Source organism: Cervus canadensis, chromosome X (assembly GCF_019320065.1).
Source record: "Cervus canadensis isolate Bull #8, Minnesota chromosome X, ASM1932006v1, whole genome shotgun sequence".
NCBI classification, from domain to species: domain Eukaryota; kingdom Metazoa; phylum Chordata; class Mammalia; order Artiodactyla; family Cervidae; genus Cervus; species Cervus canadensis.
In genome coordinates, this window is record NC_057419.1 from 107,255,742 (window position 1) to 107,261,741 (window position 6,000).

Genomic DNA, 6,000 nt, shown 5'->3' on the forward strand with positions numbered 1-6,000 from the left:
TTTATACCTGCTCATTTGTGTGTGTGTATGTGTGTGTGTGTATGAAGGTTTATCACATGTGGAGATTCCGTGAGGACCACCACAGTAAAGATGTATAAGAGTTTCATCAACAATGAAGAATCTCTCTTGTTGCCCTTTAGTAGCCATGCCTACATCCCTTCCACTGTACACAACTGCTAGCAACTACTACTCTCTACCTGGATAATTTTGTCATTTCAAGAATGTTATGCAAATAGAATCATTTAGTATGTAACCTTTTGAAATTAGCTTTGTTAAATTCAGTATAATTCTCTGGGGAGTCATCCAGATTGTTGCATGTATGAATCATTTATTCCTTTTTATTCCTAAGTCTAGTATTCCGTGGAGTGGATAAGATGCACCACAAATTGTTTAATTATTCTACCTGTTGAAGGGCATCTGGGCTGCTTTAAATTTTTGACTATTAAGAACATAGCTGCTGTAACCATTCACACGCAAGACTTTGTGAGAACATGAGATTTAATATCTTTGGCATAGACAGCCAAGAGTGTAATTACTGAGTAGTATGGTCGTTTCATGTTTAGTTTTAGAAGAAAATGCCACACTATCCCTAGTATGGCTGTATTATTTCACATTCCTACCAGCAGTACGCAAGTAATCTAGTTTCTCTACATCCTTGCTAGTATTTGGTTTCATCACTATTTTTTATTTTAACTGTCCTTGTAGGTGTGCAGGAATATCTTATTGTGGTCTAATGTACATTTTTTCTGATGCTAAACATCTTATTATGTGCATTTTTGTCATCAGTATATTCTCAGCCCTCTCTTTTTTGACAGGTGCTTGATAAAGGTGTAGAGCCAGGATATTGACAATATGTGTATGAAGGTTGAACATGATGCAGGATTGAAAGATGTGTTTGATAACAGAATCTAAATGCAATAAGCATTTCAATAGGCTATACTCTGGACCACTGGAATGATAGCTTTAATCAAACAAGAAGTCCATTGGGGGAAAATGGCATGTACCTATCTTGGTGCCCCAAACACAGTATCTTGTGACTAGGATAGGGGATGTTTGGTTTAACAGTACTGTAAAAAATCAACCTAGAGATTTCAATTGACAGTAAATACAGTTGGAGCCTAGGGTGTGAAAAGGCTACCAAAACATTTCTGGTACTTTTGACTAAGTTCTGTGGAAATGTAGTATCTAAGGCAAGAGGTGGCCTTCTCCTTCTGTCCTGTATTGATTAAGATTATATTTTGAGAACTGTTTCCAGTTAGGGACCATAAGCTTGAAGAGGAATAGGGCAAATTAAAAAAAAAAGTTTTATTTATTTGTTTATTTTGGACTGTGCTGGGTCTTCATTGGTGCTTGGGTTTTTCTCTAGTTGTGGCAAGCAGAAGCTGCTCTCTAGTTGCAGTGCATGGGCTTCTCATTGTGGTGGTTTCTCTTGTTGCAGAGCATGGATTCTAGGGCATTGAAGCTTCAGTAGTTGCAGCATGTGAGATCAGTAGCTGCAGCTCCTGGGTTCTAGAGCACAGGTTCAGTAGTTGTGGTGCATGGACTTTATTGCTCCATGGCATGTGGGATCTTCCCGGACCAGGGACAAACCTGTGTCTCCTGTGTTGACAGTTGAATTATTTACTACTGCGCCACAAGGGAAGCCCAAGGGCAAATTAAATAGTAGCTAGAGCAAAGAAACCAAGGTAATGATGGAACTTGAAACTGTGTTATAGGACGAATGATAAACGAACTGCATCAGGCAGGGTCCTGATGGCAAGCAGATTATGCACTCAAACCAGTTAATACGCATCAATGACGAATGAATGGGGATGTATAGGAAGACCATAAGAAATAGTGAAGAAAACTGGGGCTGGAAACAGGAGGGAATCACTCTGAACCCTAAGCTGGACAGAGAAAAGGAAGAGAAAGTTACTGGAACCTGGAAAGAACTGTCAGAAAAAAAAAATGCAATGATCTAGGTAAAAGAATAAAACAAGAGCACACAAAAAAACTTTTAAAGAGGGAGCCAGGGGAATAAGTACTCTGACTTCATTCTCATGATCAAAAAGAAACAGAGGTCAGAGGACAAAAGAGACCTTGATACAGTCCTTGGTTCACATGGATCAGAGCTCAGGGTAGAGTGGAGAAGAGTGGAAAATGAATCTGGTGATGCAGACGTAGGATATACTAACATTGAACTCAGAGAAGTCAACATCTCAGGAGCAGTCACAGTATGTTTCTTCAGCTCTCTGATATGTGGTCATGTGGAAATGAACTGGTCTTGGCCTTGTTGAGTGTCATACTTCTGATTAGCAGTATCACAGTGAGAAATTTGCGGGAAAGTGACATAAACTCCACCAGGCAGTTGATCCGGAGGAGTTCACCCTGGAAAGCTATTTACAAAGTGTTCCATTGTCATTTAAGGACGTTTTGCTCTTTCCTGTGGGCATGACTGTCTCACCATGCCTATCACTCCCCACATCAAAATGTCCAACACTTGCAACTTTATTTCCCCTGGCAAAAAGCAGGAAGTTTTGGTTTTATAAGCTTGATAACACTTTAAAAAGAAAACAGTGGCAAAATGTAGAAATCTGAACTGTGGCAATGACGTGGGAGTGGCCTGACCGCTAATTCTCAGTAGGTCAGGACTCTTGTCTTGTTTACTGTGTCATCATCAGAACTTAAAATGGAGCCTGACACATAGTAGGCAACCAGGAGAAAAAGACGTAGTGACTCATGTTACATATGGTTGTAGTCCCACCTCTGGCTATAACTAAATATGTTATCTTTGGCTAGTTGTATAAATGCCTTTGAAGATGATGATCTAATTCTTTGAGTCTAGATTTAATCATTAAAAGGTTGAATTTCAGCTCCTACTATGCAGCATGATGATTTGGGATCAGAAATATCCAAGATAGTCAAGATAATGGAATGACTTTCTTCAGCTGAGGTTTCAGTAGGACACAGAGGCTGATCTCTACCCCAAAAAAGGGTAGAAAGGAGATACACTTCAGTTCAGTTCAGTTTGGTCGTTCAGTGGTGTCCGACTCTTTGTGACCCCATGGACTGCAGCACGTCAGGCTTCCCTGCCCATCACCAAATCCCAGAGCTTGCTCAAACTCATGTGCAAAGAGTTTGTGAGGCCATCCAACTGTCTCATCCTCTGTCGTCCCCTTCTCCTCCTGCCTTTAATTTTTCCCAACATCAGGGTCTTTTCCAATGAGTCAGTTCTTCACATCAGGTGGCCAAAGTATTGGAGCTTTAGCTTCAGCATCAGTCCTTCCAATGAATATTCAGGACTGCTTCCCTTTAGGATGGACTGGTTGGATCTTCTTGCAGTCCAAGGAACTTCTCAAGAGTCTTCTCCAGCACCACAGTTCAAAAGCATTAATTCTTTGGTGCTCAGCTTTCTTTATAGTCCAACTCTCACATCCATACTCGACTATTGAAAAAATCATAGCTTTGACTAGACGGACATTTGTCAGCAAAGTAATGTCTCTGCCTTTTAATAAGCTGTCTAGGTTGGTCATATCTTGTCTTCCAAGGAGCAAGCATCTTTTAGTCTTTTAATTCCATGGATGTAGTCACCATCTGCAGTGATTTTGGAGCCCCCCAAAATAAAGTCTCTCCCTGTTTCCATTGTTTCCCCATCTATTTGTCATAAAGTGATGGGTAAAATAAGTAGATATACTTACTTTACTTAAATTATTATTTTTGTATTAAAACAGCATAATATTTAAAAGACCCTGAATAATTATGTTATTAATATTTTAGTAAACTATAAAGCAATGCACATTTAAGCTAGGAATAATTTCTTTGGGTTGAAATGCTTCACTAACAGTGAATGCCACTAATACTAATATTGTCTAACATTTTAAAATAATTATGTCTATGTACCCAGCATTTGCTTAGCACTTGTTAAATATCAAGCACCTCAAATGCATAATGTCATTTAACTCTCACAACTAACTAATGAGCCTAATGTTTTTGCTATCACCATCCTTAGGGAATGAGAAATGAAGGCCACATAGAAAGTGATAAAGTGGGGATTCAAATTCAGACAGTCTAACATAAAGAGTACGAACTCTTATCGACTTATTTTGATGTTATAATCTCTTGATGTTTCATCAGAGTGATAAAGGGCAAATATGCATATTTGCTGTATAGAAACTCAAAGATGTTATGATAGCATACTTAGTTTTACAGACTGTCTTCTGGAATTTCCGCTTTGGTGGCACTGACACCTAAACATACTTGAGTTCCTGCAATTCAGATATTGCTTAGAAAAATATGTACACATTTGGAAAATGTCTTTCTGGAATTCAGCAGCTGGGGTAATTGAGAACAATTACCACAAACCAATGGAGATGACCTTAAACAACTTCAGCACCAAATCTCAGATCTGTCAGTTCACAGTGTGGCACCTGCGTGAATGTACCGCCTGCTCTCTAATCTGTGACGTCCTGCGTGGAGCTTCATTCATCACAGGGGTTGTCTGCCTTCCTGTCTGTGTGCCCTCACACACAGGACTTATCTCCTACTGATTGTTGCTCTGAAGAAGAGATTTTTTTTTTCTTTGTTTAAAGAATCTCATAGTTTTCCCACACATTTTGAAATTTTGGAGTTTTGGAGGACCCACTTTCAGTGAGGTCTTTGCTCTGTTTCATACTACTTTGGTTTTACTTTTCACAGTCCTTATAATCAGCTAGCTGAAGGATAACAACGTAGTGAGTTCAGTGCACTCTTAACATTTGAAGGACTAGCATTAAGTCAAATTTTTCTTAATTTATAGTAATAATAGTAGTAGTAGATTTTCATGGTCTATTTTTTATAACCTGTGATAACATTTTAGGGGCCAAAAGTATTCAGTTCAGTTCAATCACTCAGTCATGTCCAACTCTTTGCGACCCCATGGACTGCAGCACGCCAGGCTTCCCTGTCCATCACCAACTCCTGGAGTTTACTCAAACTCATGTCCATTGAGTTGGTGAGGCCGTCCAACCATCTCATCCTCTGTTGTCCCCTTATCCTCCTGCCTTCAATCTTTCCCAGCATCAGGGTCTTTTCCAAAGGACTGGAGTTTCAGCTTCAGCATCAGTCACTCCAATGAATATTCAAAACTGATTTCCTTTAGGATTGACTGGCAGTCCAAGGGACTCTAAAGAGGTTTCTCCAACACCACATTTAAAAGCATCAATTCTTCGGTACTCACCTTTCTTTATGGTCCAACTCACATTCATCCATGACTACTGGAAAAGAAGGAAATAGCAAGCCACTCCAGTATTCTTGCCAGGAAAATCCAATGGACTGAGGAGCTGGTTGGATTATGGTCCATGGGCTCACAAAGAGCTGGACATGACTGAAGTGACTTGGCATGACATGACTGGAAAAGCCATGGGTTTGACTAGACAGACCTTTGTTGGCAAAGTAATGCCTCTGCTTTTTAATATACTGTCTATGCTTCTCATAGCTTTTCTTCCAAGGAGCAAGCATCTTTTAATTTCATACCTGCGGTCACCATCTGCAGTGATTTTGGAGCCAAAGGAAATAAAGTCTGTCACTGTTTCCATTGTTTCCCCATCCATTTGTCATGAAGTGATGGGACCTAATGCCATGATCTTAGTTCTTTGAATGTTGAACTTTTTTTTTTTTTTAATTTTTTTATTAGTTGGAGGCTAATTACTTCACAACATTTCAGTGGGTTTTGTCATACATTGATATGAATCAGCCATAGATTTACACTTATTCCCCATCCCGATCCCCCCTCCCATCTCCCTCTCCACCCGATTCCTCTGGGTCTTCCCAGTGCACCAGGCCCAAGCACTTGTCTCATGCATCCCACCTGGGCTGGTGATCTGTTTCACCATAGATAATATACATGCTGTTCTTTTGTAACATCCCACCCTCACCTTCTCCCACAGAGTTCAATAGTCTGTTCTGTATTTCTGTGTCTCTTTTTCTGTTTTGCATATAGGGTTATCGTTACCATCTTTCTAAATTCCATATATATGTGTTAGT